The sequence below is a fragment of the Rattus rattus genome, chromosome 8, assembly GCF_011064425.1.
Source record: "Rattus rattus isolate New Zealand chromosome 8, Rrattus_CSIRO_v1, whole genome shotgun sequence".
NCBI classification, from domain to species: Eukaryota; Metazoa; Chordata; class Mammalia; order Rodentia; family Muridae; genus Rattus; species Rattus rattus.
In genome coordinates this window covers 54,795,974-54,818,801 of record NC_046161.1, presented here as the reverse complement: position 1 = coordinate 54,818,801, position 22,828 = coordinate 54,795,974, and the positions used below count along the sequence as shown (strand labels likewise).

At 48.8% G+C, this 22,828-nt stretch overlaps 1 protein-coding gene across 1 annotated transcript in view; it reads left to right on the top strand.

Annotated features, from left to right (window-relative positions):
* Window positions 1-283: 283 nt before the first annotated feature.
* The window catches only part of LOC116908187 (thrombospondin type-1 domain-containing protein 4-like), a 126,381-nt gene continuing 103,836 nt past the window's right edge, over window positions 284-22,828 (top strand). Inside the window, exon 1 of the mRNA XM_032911474.1 lies at window positions 284-472. The gene's annotated coding sequence lies outside the window, so the exon portion shown is untranslated. The remainder of the gene's footprint in view (window positions 473-22,828) is intronic.

Below are 22,828 nucleotides of genomic sequence, written 5' to 3'. Positions count from 1 at the left end.
TCTGACCTTCAGACTCTGGTCTCCACTGCCTTCTCCTTTGCCCTCCGATTGACGGCCATAGGGCCTCTCTAAGTTCCATGATCACCACTCTCCTGTCCCCCATTCTCTGTCCAGACAATCTTCCCCTCTGCTACCTCTCCTGGTGGATGTCCCTTCTCCAGGTTCCCAGGGGTCCTTCTTCCCTTTGGGGTGGTGGGGTGGGCCAGGGCCCGCTCTCCCCTAGGCGGCCGCCAGGGGGCGGCAGGGGCGGCTGGAGGTGACAGCGGGAGGCCGCGCGGGAGGGCAGGGCGCGCGGACCGCGCTCTCGGCCCTCAGACTCTGCGCCTGAGCCTTGCGCTGGGCACTCGCTGGCCGCCCGCGCACCCGACACACCCGGGCGCAGCGGGAGCCCGTGCGGGGCGGGCGGCCGTCCATGCGGCGGCGCTCGGGAAGCACGCGGGGCTGAGAAGTCGGCCACTCTGGACTAGCCCAGGTGAGCAGATCGCACAGCCTGGCCCGCCGCGGTCGGGAGCTCGGGGCAGCGCCGCAGATTGGCGCGCGTGGGTACGTCGGGGCCCGCGGCAGCTCGGCACGTCGTACCTGCTTCTTCCCTTTCTCCTTCCTCTTCTGCTTCCTCTTTCTTTCATACTTCCCCTTCCTCATTTTCTCTTTCCCTTCCTCATCTATTTCCCTTTCCCTTCCTTTCTTTTTCCCCCTTTCTCTTCCTCTTCGTTTTCCTTTCCCCTCCTGTCCTCTTTCTTTTCTCTTCCCCTTTCCTGGAGGCCTGCTCTGCCTTTATTCTCCTGTCCCTGAACATCAAACTCTAGGACCTGGCCACCTGGGGTTGGGGGAAGCAGCCGCTAGCCTCCTGAGATATGCTCCGCTCAGAGTTGCACCTACGGCACTTTACCCCCAGCCCCAGCCTTGCTCCCTTCTGCTTAGCCAGCCTGGGATTGCTGGTGGAGTGTCAGCATCTTTGGAGCCCCAGCCCGGGCCCTCCATCATTCTGGCTTCTTAGAAAGCCTCTGATGCCCAGGTCAGAATAATCATTGCAACCCAGTGTCAGTGCTAGCCTAACTGGACCTGTTGCTGCTTCTGTACCGCAAGTGCAGCTCATATACCCGTGGCCCTGAATGTGATTGAACGGTTAGCTTTTGACCACTTCGCTCACCTGGAGGTGGGAGAGATCTGGAAGTGACGTTTCATTTTTCTTAGAAATAGTTTCAGCTGTGCCTTGGAAAGAGGATTTCGAGGTACCCACTTAGCCTGTGGAATTATGGGTCTAAACAGTCTTTGCCGCTTCCTGTTCTGCTAAAAGCGCATCCTTGCCCCAGAGTGGCTCACCCTTTTGCGGACAGTAGGTGAATGAAAGCCTTGGAATCAGGGCGCCTGTAACCCATTAGACTCTGGGGTAAGTGAAATGGATAACCAGAACTCCAAGGAATTATCATGTCCAGCTCCCTTGGCATCCGCGACATCTGGGCATCAGCTAAGATCTCCCACCTTTTAGAGCCACTGTGTTATCTTTGACATCATTGATGTCTCTGACCGGGTGGAGACAAAAGCAATGCGTTGCTGGCCCTGAGAGAATCTTAACTGGGTCTCTGTGTACAAAGGTGCAGTTTTCAAATGTGATTTAGATGTAGCCCTACTCAATTCCTATAGATTTTTGTTGGCACCATAGTTGAATTCCTTTGAAAAGCACAGTTCTGCCCTGGAAATTAATGGGAGGAGGCAGATGAGAGCCCTGGGACTTTCCTATAAACCTCTGCAGGGCTGGAGCAGGGAATTCCCAAAGGTCCAGCCTGCAAGAGAATGTGTGGAGCCCCTACTGACACAGTGACTGCATCGGCCTCACAGAGGGGCTGATGGGCTCATGTGATCTCCATGCCCAGGGCAGGGCACCAGACTGGCCTTACCCTCACTCTTCTCAGCCATGACGTTTCTCCAGGTGTGACTGAAAAAAAAAATCACATAGTTTTGAAGGAAGATCGGGGCTTGGAGTTTTTGTTTTTGCCTAGCAATCTCATTTGTTATCCACAGAATCTGAGCATGGCTCTTTCCTTCTCCTCAGGACTTCACTTTTATCCCCATTGGCTATTGGTGTCTGTGTTCAAGCTCCCCCCACCACCCTTATCCCATCCCCTACATGCATAGCTCATTCAGCACGGGCCCCTTCCACATGCTTTCCTGATATCTCAAATTATTTCCTTGCCCCTACCTTAAACCATGCTTAAACCATGTCCACATTACAGTACCGATCTCCCTCCTGACTGGCAGCCATGGGTGGCTCTCTTCATTTTAATCCATCTTCTCTCATGCTGACAGATTAATATTCCTGAAATTCTGACTTCACCACATCATTCCCTGCAAGAGATCACAATGGCTCCCCAGTATTCATTTCCATTTAATTTTTCTTCAGCAAATACTTCTGAGCATCTGTTGTGTGCCAGGGACTATTACTGTGTGCTGGGGGCTTATACGGAGCAAGACTGACTGGATCATTGCCCTCCAGGGGTTGTGAGGGGAGTAGCTAATAAATGACCACCCAGGGAGAAAGAAGGGAAGTAAAGGAGCCAAACAATGGGGGGCAGGAGGAGGGAGGGAGGGAGGGAGGGAGGGGGAGAGAGAGAGAGAGAGAGAGAGAGAGAGAGAGAGAGAGAGAGAGAGAGAGAGAGAGAGAGAAGACCCATGTGCAGACACAGATGAGGGAGAAATTGATTCTTATGTATTTAATAGCTTTGAAGACCTCACCTGCAGGCTGCCTTTTGAACCAGGAATGATACTTTAATGATTGATGCAGAGTCTATTGCAAATAACACCCCCCACCCCCACCCCAGCCCATTCACTCTGATGCCCATCTGAGTCTCAGGGATGTGCCCGTGTTTGCCTGTTCAAGCACTATGGCTTTTTTTTTTTTTTTTTTTTTTTTTTTTTTTTTTTAAGCAGAGGCCTTTAACTCGAACCTTAAGGACCAAGCAGTGAGGAATTGAAATTGTGATCTTAGAAGAGCCCCCCCTCTACTTCTTTTCTTAAAGGGGCCTTTGAATGAAGTTTTTGAAAGCAGAATACTTCCTTCTCATCTTCCCTGAAAGCATCTGAGCCCAGCCCTTCTGCCCATGGTCTCAACAAGTACCAAGACCATCAGAATACCTTGGCTTGAAAATCCCAAGCTGCTGGGGGTGTGACATGAGCTGGAATGTTACAAGTAGGCCTGGCCGGGCTGGCCATAGCCACCGTCCTTCCCTAGATTGGTGGCAGACCGTTCTCATTTAATAGCTCTTCTTTATATTTGCCCTTCTCCCACCCCCCATCCCACAAGTAACAATGGGATAGTAAGGCCTGAGGCTGGGGGCTTGAGGCCCCTTAGGCAAAGCCCTGGCACATAGTAAGTGCCAGGGCTCAGTATCACTTCCCATTTCTGCTGTCCACCTTGACTGATCCGTGCTTGACAGAAGTGGGTACTCACTAAACATTCCAGAAGAAGTCTGCATGCAATCTCAGCCCCGTCGGGTGCAGGGTTTTGTCAGAAGGACTCATAGCCCTGCGCTCCAGCCCAGCCGCCATTGAACACATAGCTGTCCTATGGTAACCATCCAGCCAGCATCCCGTCTTCTCTCCACGTCCTACCCCGTGTCCCCCAGGTCCTCTAAAGAGCACAAGCACTGGGTAGGCAGTGGGTTTGTCCCCCTGGTGATTACTTGTCTTGGGAAGTGGCCACTTTTTGTTTATTTCTCTTTCTTTTTCTAATCTTTCAGCTAAGCTGGTGCTGTGGTCTATCCCCTGGAGCCTTAGGGATACCTTAGGTGGAAGGCAGGCAGTTTTCTCCCTGTTTGGGTGTGGCTCATGGAGTCCTGAGCCAGGCCTGAGCCTCTGTGTCTTATCCCCAAGAAGGGTGACACTGGACAGCTCACAAGCACCCTCCCAGGCCCCTTGGCAGGCTGCCTGAGGCCTGGCCAGCAGGGAAGACAGAGGTAATGAGTGATTAATGGGTACCTCATCTAATCTCCTGCTAGGGGAAATGAAGGCCCAGTCATAGGCTGGGAGCTGGTCTTGACCTGCTCCAGGTGGGCTTGGAATGTGCCCAGCTCAGGATGGGGATTAAAGCTTGAAAGACAAGAGGAAATGAGATGTTAACCCTTTAGGCCAAGGCTCTCCCAGTCCCAGCAGGGAAATGGCAGGAGAATTATCTGCCAGCATCTGATGAAAGCTTAGCATCGCCTTTGATTCATCGCAGGGATGCAGCCACGTGTCTGGCTACTGTGGGGATGGTCATAGGCCTGGACTTTGTGTTCATTTTCTTTGAGGTGAAATCATGAGAGAGATGACTCTGCTGCCCTGGGGCTGCATGAGCTGCTGGGACGCTATCTGCTAGCCTCCTTGGAAAAACTGATGTTATTGACAAGTGGCAAATTTACAGTTATAGAGCATGCGTTTTCTTCTGACACAGTTCTGCCAATAGCCTGTCCTTTCTAGGTAGATAAACAAAGAAGGCATTTGCCTCTGGGCTACAAACCGGCTCTCCACAATGGAGTCCTGTCCACTCCTACACCAGCGGAGGAGTGTATATGGAGAACAGAAGGTGACAGCTCTCCAAAGACAGCTGCCTGAGGCTGTCTCAGCACACCACAGGCTTCAAACAAAGTCCTTAGCCACTGTGCTGTAATTTTCCCACCTGTAAAAGGATGCTAGGAGAGCACAGAATTCTCCATGAGGGGGATTCATGACTTTGTAAAATGCTTCACATAGCCCCAAGCACACACCAGGGCCGCTTCAATCCTAGCTGTCTTTTTGTCCTCACCTATCCCAGTGAATCTCAGACCATCAGGACAGAAGTCTCCCCTCCTCAGAGGTTCCAGGGCTCACTTCTGTGAAGTGACTTAACTCTTTGATTGATATGGCTTGTTTGACCCCTGACCCTGCATGCTTTAAATTCTGGTTCCACCCTCCGCTGCTAGCCCCATGGCCTCCTGCTGCCCTTTTGATTAGACCTCCAGCCCCTTGCCCCCTGACTCCATGCTAGCTGGACAGAATGCTGGTGGGCCGGGCAGTGATGTCAGCCGGAACCTCTGGTGGCATAGGTCAGTTCTGCTCCTCTCTGCTCACTGCCAGTTTGCTGTGATGCAGCATCCTCAGGCTAAGTGGCTGGGGGTAGGAAAGACTGCAAAATCAGGAGTTGTGGAGACCATCTGGCCAGGATGCAAACCCTTTCCTGGCCTCTTTCCTGGCTTCTCCGAACTCCTGTCACCTCATCCTGGTTGTGGGCTGATAAGTTACAGTTACCTAATGTTTGATATGAGGGCCAATGCCCCAGTGCATGGGAGGACTCCTGGGAGCTATGAAGAACTTGTTGCTAGTTATAGGGTGAGTGCCAGGTAGCGCCATGATGCACATGTTTTGTTTTTATTCTTTCGTTTCCTTCTTTCTTGGTAGTTCTGGGGATTGAACCTAGGGCCTGACCAGGCATGCCTGGCAAGTACTCATTTACTGAGCTGCATCTGCAGCCCTGTGGGGCAAGGTCTGAAGTCTCACTGCTGGTAGGTACTGACAATGCAGCCTTCACCTCCATGGTGTACAGTCTGGAATGGACTCCTGTCTACCCCTGCTTCGAGTATGATGCTTTAGTCAGGTCTAGGCCTTTACTCTGCTTCAAGTGCAGAGGCTCTTTGGCTACCTGAGGGAGAGGACGCAACTGTGCGTGGAGCCCCACATCCGGTGCTGGCTTTCCTTGTGTGAATTCAGGTCTTCCAAGGTCAGCCAGACATTATCCTGTTCCGTAGCTTAGGCTGTGGGGGTTCACAGAGCAAATGTACAACAGGGTGGCCTTTGGGTTCCGCCCGTCTCTGAAACAGATACTCTGGGAGCAAACAGACCAGGCTGAATAATAAACAACCAGAAAGCAGAACTCCATGCTTCATCTGCACATAGTATGCCAGCTACCTCTAGTGATCTGTTTGTCGTTTTCTATATGCTTCTATATGCTTTTTGTGTGTATGTATGGTATATGTGTGTATACATGTTCACGTATGTGCATGCCTGTGTATGTGTGTGTGTAGACCAGAGTATGATGGTAGATGTCTTCCCAAGTAGCTTCCTGCCTTATATTTTGAGGCAATTTGCCCTTATTTGTTTTCTGTTGCTTTGTTAAGCACAGGGCAACTTGAGGAGGAAAGGGTTGATTTGACTCCCACACCGTAATGGACCACATTCTATCACTGAAGGAAGTTACGGTTGGAACTCAGGGCAGGAACCAAAGCAGAAGCCATGAGGAATGCTGCTTACTGGATCATTCAGCTTTCTTAACACTTCTCAGGACTACCTGCCCAGCGTTGGCACTGCTTACGGTGGGCTGAGCCCTCACACAGTAAACCTTAATCAGTTAAAAGCCCCCCCCCCCCACTTGTCCGCAGGCCAACGTGATGGAGGCAATGTCTCAGCCGAAATCCCCTCTTTCCAGGTGACCCTTAGGTTAAGTTGGTGAAAAGCAAAATAAAAACCATAAAACAAACAAAAACACACAAACAAGGAAACTAACCAGAGCGCAGCATCTCTCGCTCAGCCTGTGAGGTCACTGATTCAGTGATGCTGGCCAGCAGTTTCCGGGCGTTCTCAGCCTCGGCACTCCCCAGCGCTGACATCCTTGAGGTGGGACATCATGCGAGGCGGTTTATGCCTGTGCTGGGGATGTGAGCTCAGCCCCTCATGCTTGTTCAGCAAGCACCTTACTGACTGAGCCCCCTCCCAGCCCCAGAACGAGCTCATGTGATAACCGTGCTGATACACATTTGTCTCTTTTGGCTAACATGGGCCTGTGCAAATATTTCCCCAACAATTATGAAGAAGAGTTATTTCCTTTTTATTTCTGTCTGTGCTTGCCTGTGTGTGCATGTGTGTGTGTGTGGATGCCAACAGAGGCCAGAGGCAGTGTCATATCCCCTGGAGCTGGAGTTACAGACAGTTGTGAGCTGCCCGATGTGTGTATTGGGAACTGAACTCGGATCCTCTGAAAGAGCAGCAAGTACTTTTTAGTGCTGATTCCCCTCTCCAGGTTCACTTTTAAACTGTTTTCTTCCCATTTCTTATGGATAGTGATGCTCTCCACAGCCCTTCCCTACTCTGCGTGAGGAGCTAGAATGTTTTTAGTTCTTCCCCAATCTCAAAAATCAGTGCCCTGGTAAAGGCATCCAGTTTATCCATGTCTGATCTCATGATCTGCTTTGGAGTCAAATCCAAGTCACATGGTCACCTGGTCATACTGACCCATGGTATCCAAGAACCCATGGAGAGCAAGCCCCTGGGGGGGCCCACGTGAGCACCAGAAGCAGAGGAGGACTCAGTGGCAACCTACTCCTTTCTTCCTAATTCATTCTGTTCCTTCCTCAGGCTCAGAATGGAGGAACTCGACACCCTTTGCTTCGCAGGCCAGGAAGACCCATGGTAGGGTGGGGACTTTCTGAATTCCACACAGAAGGAAATTATGTCAGTGTTCACAGAGGTTCCTTGAAAGAAGGTGTTGGCAACTTCTTAGATCATGCTCACACACGTTACTGAGTCCGTATGGGTCATGCTGTGTATCCATCCATTCATGCTTCTAACCCTCTCCCAGTCCCTACTGTGCACCAGGGAACAACACCATGCATTGTAAAAAAAAAATGTGTGGATTCCAGATCCAGCTGCTGCTTGTGTGGCTTTGGACAGCATCCGTTTCCTCTCTTGTACAGTGGGCCAATAATCTCTACACATAAGCAAACCTAGTAGAGATACCGAGGGTTGCTGAGAAATCACATTGTTAACTTCCTGTTACTGTAACAGAGCACCCGAGGCAATCACCATAAGGACGAGGGCTTGTCTGGGCACGTGGCTTCGGAGGTCTTATGGCTGCTTGGTTACATTGTGTTTTATTTGTGGCACCAAACTGCATCATGGCAGGGACATAGGGTAGAGGAAGATGTTCACCTCGTGGTGCCAAAAACCAAAGAGGGGGTTGGGGATTTAGCTCAGTGGTAGAGCGCTTGCCTAGGAAGCGCAAGGCCCTGGGTTCGGTCCCCAGCTCCGAAAAAAAAGAACAAAAAAAAAAAAAAAAAAACCAAAGAGGGGCCGAGGGGGTCAGATTTCAATATGCTTCCAAGGTTAAATCCTATGCGACCTTTCTTCTTCCACTGGGCCCTACTAACAGCTTTACCAACTGGGAGCTACCCACTAACAGTGTTACCAACTGGGAGTTATCCACTAACAGTGTTACCAACTGGGAGCTACCCACTAACAGTGTTACCAACTGGGAGCTACCCACTAACAGTGTTACCAACTGGGTGCTAAGGCTTTTAACACGTGGGTTGGAGAAATGCCTGGTGTTTAAGAACATGTGCTACTCTTTCAGGTGATCCAAGTTTGTTCCCAGTACCCACATGGTGACTCCCAACTGCCTGCAGCTCCAGGATCTTGGGGATCCTACAGCTTTGGCTTTCCTTTGGCATCTGTGTTCATGTACACATTGCCACACATACATAAAAATAATAAAAACACATTTTTTTTAAAAGAAAAATTACATGAGCCTTTGAGGGGCACATTCCAATTAATGTAGACATGAAGGGGCTGCTATGTTCCTTAATAAGCAGGAAATCTCTGGTCTGTCTTATAGGTTTATAGGTCAAATATATATGTGTGTGTATAAATATATATATTATATATGTGTGTGTATATACACACACACATACATATGCATATGTCTGTGTGTGTGTGTGTGTGTGTGTGTGTGTGTGTGTGTTATAGTCTTAAAGGAAGATGCTTAAGAGCATCTTACATCCATAGGCAGAGGCAGGTAGTAGAGGAATCTTTATAATTACCATAGTGAACAGCCCAGCAGATCCAGATAAAAGGCACTGGACTCATGGTGGGACTTTAGAAAGACATAGGGTGGGAGGCAAGACCCAGTAGGAAACCGAGGGGAAGAGAGGGTTGAAGGAAGTGGAAGCTGTACTTATGAGAATGCTCTCTTCTTTTTTTTTTTTTTTTTTTTTTTGTTTTTTTCGAGCTGGGGATCAACCCAGGGCCTTGCTAGCTTTCAGGTAAGCGCCTACCACTGAGCCAAATCCCCAGCCCCGAGAATGCTCTCTTCTTGACTAGCTTTCAGGATCCAGAGTCTCATAAGCGTATGCCCCCAGAATGAAGGCAGTGTATGCCTGCACACGACAGAGCCTCCACACTGTGCAGTTGCCTCTAGTCCACGGCCTCTCTTAGCATCGCCTCCTCTCAGCGTGCCACGATGGTTCCTTTGCTCTGTCAGAAGTGGTCCTTATCTTGCTGAGTTCTCAGCCTGGCTCGCACGCCTGACAGTCTGACAGATGGTGTCAGGCGGAGTTCGGCAACGTGTTCCTTACAAGGGGTCAGAGGGTTGATATCTGAGCTTGGCAGGACATGGATGTCTGCTGCACCTAATTAGCACGGCCTTTTGAGCGTGAGTGAAGCCACAGGCAGGCCATAAAGGAAAGGTCATAGGTGCAATCCAATAAAACTTTATTTAGGGGCTGGAGAGGTGACTCAGTGTTGTGAGCCCTTGCTGCTCTGGAGGATTGGTGTTTGGTTCTCAGCGTCCGCATTGGTGGTTCACAACTGTTGTGACTACAGTTGCAGGGGATCTGGTGTCTTCTTCTGACCTCTTTGGGGACCTGTGTACATAAACATGCACACACCCTTAAATAAAAATAAAATCTCACTAAAACCCCGTGTGGATACTCTGATGATCCCGGCATCCATTTTACATCACAGCACATTGTCTGTCTGTCTGTCTGTTTCACCCTGTCTTTCTCTCACTCTGGCGCCTGGCTCTCTGGCTCGCTTCTCTCTCTCTCTCTCTGGCTCTCTCTCTCTCTCTCTCTCTCTCTCTCTCTCTCTCTCTCTCTCTCTCTCTCTCTCTCTCTCTCTCTCTCATTGTTCAACCATTTGAAAATGTGACCTCCTCTGCCCCTAAAATGGCAGTCAATCAGGCTTGACCCATGACTTCTAGTCTAGTTTACCACACTATTGAAGCCTTTTCAATGCCAGGAAGAATGACTGTGAACATCGTGTGAGTAATTTGTATTGTTGATGTGACAAAATACTTGGCGAGCAGTTTCAGAGAGGAATGGTTTACCCAGCTTGTAGTTCAGGAGGATGATTCCAGCACAGCCAGGAAGACAGGGCAGTAAGTAACAAGGAGTGACAGCAGGGGCAGGAAGCTGGGTGGTCTCACTGCACTCAGGAAGCAGAAAGAGAACAGGAAGCAAAGCCATCCTACAAGACCCCCAGGGCCCACCCACAGGAGCCTACTTCCCCCAGAAAGGTTCCGCCTCTTAAAGGTTCCACAACATTCCCAAACGGCTCTACCTACTGGGAACCAGGTTCAGATACACAAATGTGCACACATCTTACGATTAAACCACAGCAGTGCCCTAGAGAGTCCACAGAAATCATAGGTGTTCCAGTGTCCCTAAGAGTCTAGTTCAAGCCATAAGTTTTAGCCAAAAAAAAAAAAAAAAAAAAAAAAAAAAGTTATTTGTGAGCTTGGGTTGGACCAATCTAACGCAAAGGCCATAATTCAGCTTGCTATGCTTTGAGTAGTTCTTGTAGTGAACAAAAAATTACAGACTTCAAAATTCTTAGCATCAATGACTTTAGTAATATACTATACCCTTTCAAGACTCAGCCAACTGCAGATTGAATATATATATATATATGTATATATATATATGTGTGTGTGTGTGTGTGTGTGTGTGTGTGTGTGTGTGTGTGTGTGTGTGCGTGTGTGTGCTTGTTTTTCAAGATGGTTTCTCTGTGTAGCTCTGGATGTCCTGGAACTCACTCTGTAGATCAGGCTGGCTCAAACTAAAACATCAGCCTGCTTCTGCCCCCCAGGTGCTGGAATTGAAGGCTTGTTCTACCACTGCCCGGCTTAGATTGAAAATAGTTTTTAAAAATTTATATCAGTATTGAATATGGTCAGGTCTTCATTCTTGTCTTTACTAGAGGTCTATGGTACACTGTCCATTTACCGAACATGTACAGTACATGAGGCAGTATAAGCAACCCAGGGATGGTTTAAAATGTCCAGACAAGAGGATGAGCATAGCTTATGTGCAGTACCATGCCGTCTATATAAGCTAGCCTCTTGCATAGACAGCATTCGCAGTGTGTGAGATGGTATTGGCACACCCAGGAGCGATTTGAGGCCTATGGGAGGATATGCGTGGTTATATACAAGTACCATGACATTGTATACGAGGGACTTGAGCATTCATGGATACTGTTGTTGGTGGGGGTGCTGATGAGCTGGAGAATATTGAAGGATGAATACACTGTATCCTGTTTTAGTTCCTGATTGAAAGGGTGCTTTTCACATTGGTCTCTGGTTGTATTTGATCCCGGAGTCCAGCAGTTCTGACTCCTCACGTCCTGATGGCCTGTGGTACGGGATTTGACTTGGTTCTGGCTGAATCTACCAGGGAAGGGCACCGAAGGCACTTCCCGGCTTGCATTTGGCACATGGTGAATGCAGGATAAACTTGTTCCCTCTTCTCCCCATTAGACTCAAAAGTCCTGTGTTTTTGGTCAGCTCCAAAAACATGCTGAGCTTCTTTGAGCTTGTTTCTCTGGTTCTTTCCACATGCAATAAAGTCACTAACCTTTTTAAATGGAAACAAAAACAGAGACTGTTGGAAAGCTGAGTTCTCCGCCCGGGTCACCAGCTTTCCCTTATTGGACAAAACACAGCTCTGTGCAGACTGCTCGGTTGGGGCCAGAGGAGAGGCCCCAGCTACAGGGACCAAGGCTCCAGCTGGGTGCAGACCCTGCTCTCCAGCCAGGAGGGGCTGCCTGGCCTGCTGGTTACTCCCATCTCCACAGCTCCTGGGTGTATCTTGGTTTCAGAGATTCCTATGGGCGGAAAAGTGGGATCCTCTCCAGATGGGAGACCACCAGCCCTGAAGGTGACTGCAAGGCTGTGGTTCTTGGCTCCAGAGTCTGCCTTCACTGTATGTGTTGGATGGAAACCTGACTTGAGCAAGCGCGTGTTTGTGTTGTTTAGGGGGTGATGGCGCACAGCCATGTGTGCTCTCTGGCCTGGGGGCTGGTAGGATGTGAAGGGAGGCAGCTGTTGTCCTTTGCCAGTGAGGGTTTTTCTCATTGTTTTGTTGGGCCAGGGGGCTGGTGTTCTTGGGCGGAGAGCTCTTTGGTCTATAGACAAGTGGTCTTGGAGTCGTGGGTCTGAATTTTGAGTTCTCTCTTGGCATCGGCTTGCCCTCTGGCTGCCAGAGTCATTGCCTGTTGTTGTATCACTAATTCTTCACTCCTGAATGAGCAGTGATTAACTAGATCATTTCTCAACTGAGACAGGCGGCGATATTCAGCCTTCACCCTTACCCAGCAGCAATGTGACATTTCTTCTCTTCCTGGAGAGTGGCCGTTCATAAGGACCCTTACCACCACCCATGGAAGCAAAGACACGGATCCCCTCTTGTCTGCCCCCAACCTCGCCCCCACCGCTTGTGGCCTTGGTGGGGGCCACATGAAGAACTGTGCACCTGCTTTATTTCATCCCTTCCCCTCCCAGCAGAGGAATGTGCATGGGGATCTGATGGAGAGCGGAACCACCACCATCCTGTCCAGATGTACTGGTGACTTCTGCTTCCTCAGCAGAGACCAAAGGGGGACTTCGGATTTTGTCTCAGGCAGAGCATGATGAGGGAAAAGCCCCTCCCGGACTTTAGCATGTCAAAAGAAGACAGTTAAATGGAGGCTGTCAATAAGATCTTTGTTCATAACACAATGCCTACGATGTGCAGGGTTAGCACAGAATAGGTCACGAGAAACAGGAAGGTCTTCTGCTGAATGAAAAAGGACAATAGGTCGAGGCCAACACTAAGCTGACAAAGATGTTAGAGATACTGGGTGAAGGTTCAGAAGCCGCCATTCTGAAAGTGCCCCAATCAATAATTATCTATATGCTTGAAATAAAAAAAAGTCATAGTAAAGAAAAAGAAGAAAAAAACTGTATCTATTATCTGTCAATCTATCTGCCTATCAAATATCTATCATCTATTATCATCTATTTATTCATTCATAAATAATCATCTTTCTGTCCACCAATCATCTATCTATCTATCTATCTATCTATCTATCTATCTATCATCTATCTATCATCTACATATCTATCTACCTACCTTCTATCTATCATCTGCCTGCCTACCTATCATCTATTATCTACCTTTCTAGCTGTCAATTATGTATATATTCATTTTCTTTCTGTGTAAAGCCAGGATTGAGTCTAGGATCTTGTTTTCTACCACTAAACTCTGGGACTTTTATTTCTAAGTATTAAATCATTATAAATTGACAAATTATAATCATGTCTAATTCTTGGGTACAAAGTGGAGTGTTTAAATGGAGCTAATTCTCCTTTATTTGTTGCAGATGCTTGTCACTTCTCATAGAGAAGACATCTGAAATGCACTCAGCGAGTACGAACTGTCCACTCTTCTGTCATTAACTGCTCACTAAACTATGCAATAGATTAAACATGGACACTCGCTGTAACCCTTCCATTGCCTTTTCCTTTTGCTTCCACGCTGCTACTTTTAGCCACCATCCGCGCTCTGCTTTCGTGAGTCGAATGGTTTTAGAATCCACATGTAGGTGAAAACATGGGTGTGCCTTCTTGTGTCTGGCTTATTTCACTCAACATAATAGTCTCAGGTTCTGTCCATGTTGCCCAAATGACAAGGTTCCCTTCCTTTTTAAAGGTCGAGTAGTATTCCACTTAGCATTTCTCTATCCATCTATTGGTTGAGGGCCTTGGCGTTCACTTCTATACCATGGTTATTGGGAAGGAGGCAGCAAGGAACCTGAGAGTTCATGCATCTCTTCACTAAACAGATTAAATACTTAGGAATCAATACAAAGAGAGGAATTGCTGCACCCGACTTTCTTTGTAGTTTTTTTGAGAAACTTCCCTATTCCATGATCGCTGCTCTAACTCTTGCTCTGACCGGTGTCATTTGAAGGTTGCACCCCCGTGACTCTCAGCAGCAACTGCCAACTTGAGTGTTGGATAATAGCTATCCTGACACGTCAGATGGAAACTCGCCCCCGCTCTGAAGTTCTGTTCCCCAGTGATTGTGGGTGTTCAGCGTCTTTACCTGTCCTTGTGGTCGCGGAGGTCCCCCGTCCGCTTTTTCACTGTTCCTTGTTGCTATTTCTGATATTAATCCCATCCGAGATTCAGTTTGTAAACATTCTCTCCTAGCTTGCAGGTTCTCTTTTCACACTGCTCCTTTTTCCTTCACTTGCAAATGCTTTTGTGTTTGCTGTAACCTTATTCGTGTTTTTGTTTTGTTTGCCTGTGCTTTGGGGGATCGGATTTTTAAAAGTCATCACTCAGTCAGTACCAATGCTATGCAGTACCTCGCCGACTTTTTAAAAATAGTTTCCAGTCTCATGTTTAAGGTTTTCATCCTGCATGGAATGTTTAGAAGGGAAACACGTAATAACTGAAATCAAGTCTCACTTGGTGGACTGCACAGGAGAGTAGAGGCAGGAGGAGTGAAACAAATAGAAGATGTAGTGAGTTACCCAACCTGAGCCACAGAGAGCAGCAGACCTGGGCGAAAAGCCAGGTGTCTATAGGACTATAACAAAAGATCCGATATCTGTGCTTGTGCAGTCCCTGGGGAGGAGAGTAGACAGGGCCGGAAGCTTCCGGATGCAATCATTCCCAAAAAAGTTTTCAGATGTAGCATAAGATACAACCTCAACCCAAAGAAGTCTAGTGCCAAGACCCATAACAGTCAATTTTTAATTTGGGGGACAATATCTTGCTGGGTAGCCAACGCTAGCCCTTGGCTTGCTGTTGTCTTGCTGCAGCTTCCTAAGTGCTGAGATTACAAGGTCACGGTCAAACTTCTGAAAATGATTTTGAAGAGGAATAAAGGAAGAAGAGCTGGAGGGGTGGGGAAGAAGTGGTGTGGTTGGAGAGAGATACTTTGACCACAGTGACGGTGTGCCTGTTCATCTGTGATTTTGTGTGCGTGTATGTGCATGTGGTATGTGTGTGTGTGTGTGTGTGTGTGTGTGTGTGTGTGTGTGTGTGTGTGTCGTGTATGTGGAGGTCAGTGGTTAGTGCTGAATGCCTTCCTCTCTTGTCCCACTTTACTTGTTGAGCTGGGTTTCTCAGCATACCTGGGACACACAGATTCAGCTCGTCTAGATAGTCAGCTTCCTCTGGGGATTCCCTGTCTCCCCCTCCCAAATGCTGGGTTTACAGGGGTGCGCCTGGCCTCTGTTTGTAGGGGTTTCTGGGGGTCCTATTTTCATCTGCATACTTGAGTAGCAACTGCTTTACCCACTGAGTCATCACTTGAGTTCCCCACTTGGTCTCTGAGAAAGGTGCGTGGGGAAGCTGGAGAAACACTGGCTGCAGTGGAATGGCTGGCGGATTGGATGGGACTGAGTGGAAACAGCATGGAGGAGGGGTTATAGGAGAGAGAATACAGAGGAAAGACTGAGCTGGCAAAAGATTGAGCCCAACACACAGGGAGTGGGGGGTCACAGAAGCCTGGGTGAACACCGAGCTCCATTCTCTGGACAGGGCTAAATGTGCAGCCGATGACCCGCTTCTTACTGTGCGGAAGTAGCCATCAACAGGAGGAAACTAGACGCTGATGGGCAGATAGGTTGTGAGATGTGTGGCTCCTGGGAGCTCAGGGTGACACCCAGTTGCAGAGGTCAGGACGAGAGAACACTGGTCAGAGTTTGTGACGCTTGTGCTATTCCTAGCAGGTTTTCCAGTGTCTTCTAGAGTGAGCCAGTACAGGGAGGCAGATGTGAAGGGAGTCGCAGCAGTGCTGATGGGGTTCAAGCAAAGGGTCTGTTAACAGCTTTCTTCTTCCTAAGCTCCATTTCCCTTCATTGTTTTTCTTGAGCTCAGTTTCCTTCGAAGCCGCCTTAGTTTATGTGCTGGACCTCTCTTTGGTATTGACTTAATCTTTTAGTCCCCACACCTGATTTCAGCTTGACCTAAGGCTGGCCTGCCATGGATTCTGTCAAGGACGTAAGTCTAATGTGTTTGATTTCTGCTTCTCTCTGAAGGGCCAGTCAGAGCTTCCAGCTCTGTGCAGCTGTGGTTGCTACAAATCATTGACCAGATTTTTGTTGCTTAAAAAAAGAAAAGAAAAAAAATGCCGTAACACAAACCTGTCGGTGTAGGCCTCAGGAGCAGAGCAGGAAAAGGCAAACTCGTTCCCCTGACACTCGGAAGCACTGAGGGCAGAAAGTGGACCCAGCTGATTTATGGTGCATGCACAAGAGCAATCGTGCAGGGATCTGGGGAAAGATCCTAGACTCAAGGCCAGAGCTGGCAGGAATGAGCTGGGCAGAGCACAGCTTACACCTCCCCTGGCTGTGGCCCAGCTGGAGCCTGAGTGTCAGGCAGCGGAGAAGGTCGGCCACTGGGTCTTCGGGGAATGCACAGTTGATGCTGGGTGCCGGGAGGCCTCAGAGCCATTTCACATTAGATTGTGAGACGGTAAATAGTTAGCACTTTTCTATTTACATTTCTCTATAGGTTTTTAATCAGTTTTATATACATAGGGTTTTTTTTTTCCTAATAGAAAAAGCGTGTTATCCCTAACTCAGCTCTGAAGTTTCACCAGATCCATTTGTAAATGAGCATGTCGCTTGCTCTCTAGGAATTTGTTCTGGTAATGTTAACACATAGTGAATCCTCCTTCCCTGGGTGTGTGTGTGTGTGTGTGTGTGTGTGTGTGTGAGAGAGAGAGAGAGAGAGAGAGAGAGAGAGAGAGAGAGAATGAATGAATGAATGAATGAATATGAGTGATTATGGGTATTAATGTGCATGTGTACAGATATAGATGCTCTGCAGAATGACAGAGGACCATTGTAGGTGATGGGACATAGATCCTAATGGAGAAAAGGCAAGCTAAGACCCTAAGTCAGAAGGGAAAGGTGGTTTGAGCCGACACTCTCCTTGTCCCATGGCCACCTTGCTCTGACCAGATTGTCGAGAAGCACGCGTAGGTGTTAGGAGTGGTAGGCTTGCTGGGGAAGGCCCAGGGCAGCCCATTAGAAAAGCTGCAGGTCCCACACAGAGCCAGGCTGCAGTAGTCTGCTCTTTTTCCTTGATGACCATAATCCCGGGAGTGTGGTCTGTTCGTGGAAGAGGATTCTGGAAGAGGTTGCAACTGAGTTGGGGGGGATGGCTGGACCTGTGACCCACCAGGACTGTTCCCTGGGTGTCCAAGGCTTTAGGAGTCCTTATGTCAGAAACACTTAGAAACACGTAGTGGTTGCTACGGAAGAACACCGCCGTAGTTCCAGTCCCCAGCCAGGCAGCCTGCCTGGAAGAGAAGACCCTCCTGGTGAGGTAGAGTGCTAGACTTGGATGTCCCCCAAATGGCTACCTGCTGTGCATGAGCCGAGCATCAACTCAGAAAAGAGGAGCAAGTCTTAGTGACACACGGTGACAGTGGCTGAATCGGAGTTCCTTATATGAGACTAAAACAGTGTCCCTGAGCTGATGGACTTCTGCGGTCAGTCGGGTGCTGCAGCCAGAGAATCCCTCCCCTTCGATCTGATACGTCTGAAGTCGGGAAGAGCAATGCACCAGAGTCCGGCACACAAGGCTCGTGTACTTGAGACATCCCGCCCACCCGCCTGAAAATTTCAACACTCGAATGTTTTCCCTAGTTACCTGGGAGACGCTTTTTCCTTTCAGGATTGAAAACAAACATAAATCCACAGCAGCATTAATGACCGTGACGATGCTGCTGTCTGTGCCGTAACCAACTTTCTCCAGGTGAGGAAGGAGCGGCAGGGGTGTTTTCCCTTAACGTAGGGCAAAGCTGGTGGTAATGTGTTTGCTTGCAAGTAGCCAGGGAGGTTGACTAGATCTCCACATTTTTTCCTAACTCCCATTCTGTGTGTTTCCTCGTTGCTTAGGGTGAGCTCGTCAGTCTGTAGTATGGGGGTTCCATGGGAAGAAATGAGTTTTATGGCCGAGGGACAAGAGGAAAAAAGGGGTGGGCCCTATGACGTGACGTAGTGGGAGGAAAGATCATCAGCCAAGGACAGATTGGTCAGGGGAACATTCCTCTGGCTGTCCTCCATCCATGGGAGGAGAAGCTGGGAATGTGACGAGGTCGGGGGAAGCCCCAAGGTCGGCTTCGGTGTACACCCTGTGAACTGGAGCTGGATTTCCTGAAAGGGCTGTGTGGATTCATGACTGCCTGGAGAAGGTTTGAGAGGTCAGACCCTCCACAGAGGCAGCATATGTCTGTACCTGTTAGTCTGTCTGCCTGCTCCCAGGCCTCTCTGTGGACATTTGCTGAACAGCCATGGTAGGTAGCATCTCCAGGGAAATGAGAGTCCTGCTTTCTGGTATGTAAAGTTCTGCTGGGGAGATGGCAAGAGTAAAGACCTGAGTTCAGTTCCCCAGCATGCAGATAAAATGACAGGCAAGGGATGTGTAATCCCAGCACTGGAGAGAGGGAGACAGGTGGATTCCTGGAGCTCATTGGCTAGCCCGTGTCGCCAAATAGGTCAGCTTCGGAGCTCAGTGGCAGGCCTTGTCTCAGAAAATGAGGTGAGGAGCTGGGCAGATGGCTTGGCTGTTAAACACTAGACACACACGTCAGAAGATGGGAGCTCGGCTCCACAGAAACCCATGTGAAATCACAGGGGGTGTGGCACCTGCTCATAATTCTAGCCTTTGGAGGCAGAGCTGAGCTCTCTGGAGTGAGCTGGCTAACAAGACCAGTCATATTAGAAAGCTCTGAGTTTGATTGAGAGAGCCTGCCCCAGTGAAAAAGGACGTTGATCAAGGATGGTTCTGCCTATCAACCTTGGGCCTTTAATGCCCATGTATAGAGATGTGGCAGAAGGAGGAGGAGGGGGGCGGAGGAGGGGAAGGAGAAGGAGGAGGTAGAGGAGGAGGAGGAGGAGGAGGAGGAGGAGGAAGAGGAAGAGGAAGAGGAAGAGGAAGAGGAAGAAGAAGAAGAAGACGACGACGACGACGACGACGACGACGACGACGACGAAGAAGAAGAAGAAGAAGACGACGACGACGACGACGACGACGACGACCTCCACCACCACCACCACCACCCCCACCCCACACAAGCATGGAAAAAGGGATATAAACAAGGTGGCTAGCAGTTAAGAAAGACATTTGACACAGACCTGCGGTCTCTACATTTTTGCACACCCCACCAAGAGAAGAACACTATGCTTATCATTCAGCTACTCATCTGATCAGCCAGGTTTTTATTGCACCCTGCCCTCTCCCAGGCTGTGTGCCTGGGTGCGGGGCGTTTATGAAGGTAATTAAACTCTCTGGCCTTTGGAGACCGTTATCTACCTATTGCCTTTAGAGACCTTCCTATCTCCCGAGGAGCAAGCACAGGCAGATGGTGCCTGATAACCTGTTCAAAGACAAGAGTTTCTTCTCTTGAGGACGGAGGCCACGTCCCTCCCGCTCAGCTGGCGTGTTTGCACGTTCTCTTATTAACACTTGATGCTAACTGTCGCTGGCATGCCCAGCCTTTGGACATTGCAATGCGATGTTGTCGTCCACAAAGTTTACTGTTGAGAACTATGCAATCTAGTTACAATAAATAAATAAATAAATACATAATAAATTCTTATAAATGTCTTAAAGAAATGTATAGTTGAGTGTTAAGGCTGCATTTGAACTCTGCTTGGTTGCGTGTGGCCGGCGGGCTGCCGGCTGGACCGCCTAGAAGGCTATCCCTTCCTCTGCCTGCTCAGGATAGCCTATCCTCTTTACACAGAGGCTCCCTTGAAGAAATAAAGCCTCCTTTTCTGCCTCTTGTAATGGCCATTGTTTCTAGCAGCTTTCTCCCTTCTCCAGGCAAAGCTTCCTCTCACCCTTAGTACTTTCTCGTTTGGGGTATGGAGACGCCCATGTCACCTCACTGGACAGTATCATCTCTTCCCAATGGCTCTAGACCTTGGTCTTGCCGCAAGCACAGCTGGACCCTCAGTCCTTGGCTCTCTGCCATTCTTCCATTCTTTTCTACTGGGCAAGCTTTATCCATTCCAAACACTGTAAGCTCCCTGACGACTCTGGAAGCCTTCATCCCTCACGAGCCCTTTCCCCTCATCCTCATCCTTCATCTCCATGTTGCTTTCCCAGTTTGTTTGTGGGTTTGCACACTGTGTCCCATTTCAGGCAAGATGGCTTTCTGTCTTCTTCAGCTTCCCTATTTGGAGACATGGGTGGCTGGGACATAGCCAGGCTCCTTCTAAAATCCTTGACCCTGGTTCTTTGATTGTGAGTCACTTCCTGTCCCAGGGGACTAGTGCCCTTTGTTTGCTTGGGTGTTTACATTGCACGTGTTCCAGGCATCTGTGTGGGAGCAGGGCCGAGAGGTGGAGAACAGGGACCTGGAGTTGGGCCCTTCTGGTGTTGACTTGAGGGGCTGAGCAGACCCACCTTTTCAGAACCAGGTGAGTCAGATAGGAGCTTTGTTCATAGCATGAGGACAAAGGGCAGGAAAAATACTCAGAGTAGGGGGCAGTGTGATTGTATCATAGCTCGGGGCACACTGGCATCCTTAGGGGTCAAAGGTCCTATAGTCCACCCTGGCTTGGATCTCCCAAGATCCTCTTCTTGTCCTCTCCGGCTCAAGCCCCGCAGCCTCCCAGGGCGTGGGGACTGTGACTGAACCAAATCGGCTGCTTGCTCAGCCTTCCTGGCATCTTACTGGGTTTGAGAGAAGGTGAGCTCTCCAATCTCTCAGGAGCATCCACTCGTACAGAAACTGCGTTGTTAGACATTATGTTCAGTGTCAAAGTTGTAAATCATGAGCAGACCTCAGAAGGAGCCTCGGCCCCGAGGAGCCCTTGTGTACTCAGTGGCTCACCCACTGTTGCCAGAAGTATCTTTGGGGAACCTCCTTTTACCAGGCTCTCCTCCCCCAGAGCTAACAATGGCTCTTTCTTGTCCAACTCATCAAAACCAGCCCCACGCTGCTTTACAGGGTCTTAGATAACAGGTTTTACTGGGCTCTTCATGTTTTATTTCACAGAGCCATAGTTCTAATCTTCTACTGGGTCTGCCCTTTCCTAGAGGGGACTTTGAACTCCCTGTCTGTAAGCTGCAGTGAGGCGTGCCCTCCCTATATGCGATAGATGCTGGTGTTTCTCTAAAACTCATTTTTCTGTTAATAAAGGCTGGTCATGACCCACAAAATTAACTTCATGATGTCCATATGGGAGGTGGGGACACAACAGTTAGACAGGCAGAACTGGTTGGCTAGAAGACACCTCATGGAAGCCAGTGTGGCCCGAAAGAAAATGACAGAGCGGGCAGTTCTCCCACAGGAAGCTCCCAAACCAGATGTAGAGATGACCAATCAAATCTGATGAAGAGCTAGGCATAGCTGATTCCAGAACTATGAAGTCTGAGGCAGGAAGGTCAAAAGCTCAAGGTCAGCCTGAATCATCACATAATAAGATTGTCTCGAAACTCAAAAAATTCAAATCAAAAACTAAGAAAGTAACCAAGACACACTGAAGTGTCCTCCATTTTTTTTTTAAATTTTGAAGTTAATGTTTTAACATTAGTCAAAATATAATCGTGCCTCCAACTCCAGTGTGTTTGGCTACTTATTTATTTTTACCCATCAATGTGTTATACAACTGCATAAAAATATAAGTTTTAAAGGGGTGAGGCAAAAAGGAAAGAAGCCATGTTTTAAATGGCGTGCAAGTGGATACCTCCCTTCTAAAGTAAATACCTTAAAGCATAATACACACGGGGGGGGGGATGAGAATGGTGCCATCAACAGTGATTGGTTGTAGAGCTGCCTCAGCCTGTGTACAGTGTTTGCCTTGTATGCGTGAGACTCGACGTTCAATCCTAACACTGCACAAACTGGGCATGGTGAGGAAGATTGTAAATTCGTGGCCCTAGGCCACTAGAGTCCTCTTTCTGGATCCTTTACACAGCACCCAGCTCTCTCTTCCGTGTTCTGTCCCTCATATTTATTACATATTATATTGATTGAAGGTTCCCAGTCCTTGTCCTTGTAAGTTAATCTTGGTGCCTCCCCATCTCCTGCCATAGCACAGTGGAGGGGACCCAAACACATCTCTTGGTTATTAGCCAGTGGTTATTAGGAGCTTGGCAAAGCTTGCTTCACCTTCCAAACTCAGTGCCTTGCCTTGTTGAGTACCTGCCCTGTACCCACCTGCGGAAGGCCATGCTGGGATTTGGAGAGGTTTTAACTGATCTGGTCTGCTGGCCTTCTTCCTGACAGATCACAGCGTAACTTCTGGCTAACACTCAAGACTGGAAGGGCCTTTAATACTTGAGTAATTGCATGAGCTGCCGATGGGTAATTAGGAGTGATTACAGTTAAGAGGCTTTCTTCCCTCAACCACAGGAAGGGCTGGTGCTAACCTAGAATCTGGGTTCTTTACCCCTGTGCATGGCATGTTCATGTCTCATGGCAGTCATTTTTTTTTTTAATCTTTATGATCTATCTCCTCACCCCTGAAGTCCTGGGAAGAATGTGGAGTGCAACAGTCTTTGGGAACTCCACCTCTGTGTGAGAGAGGGTCCCCAGACACCTTGTATTCTTGCTTCGTGCGTCTGACTTTCCTGCAAGGAGCAGTGGGAGGAACAGGGCTTGGCCATCCTCTCTTCCCTCAAGTTCCATTCCGTTCCCTCCAAGGCTCCCAACCTGGCCTTTCTGATGCTATTTATACTTTGCTTCCAGACTGCTGGCTTGCTTGCCAGTATTTAGAAATTCTGTCTGGTAAGGAGCCCAGAATAAAG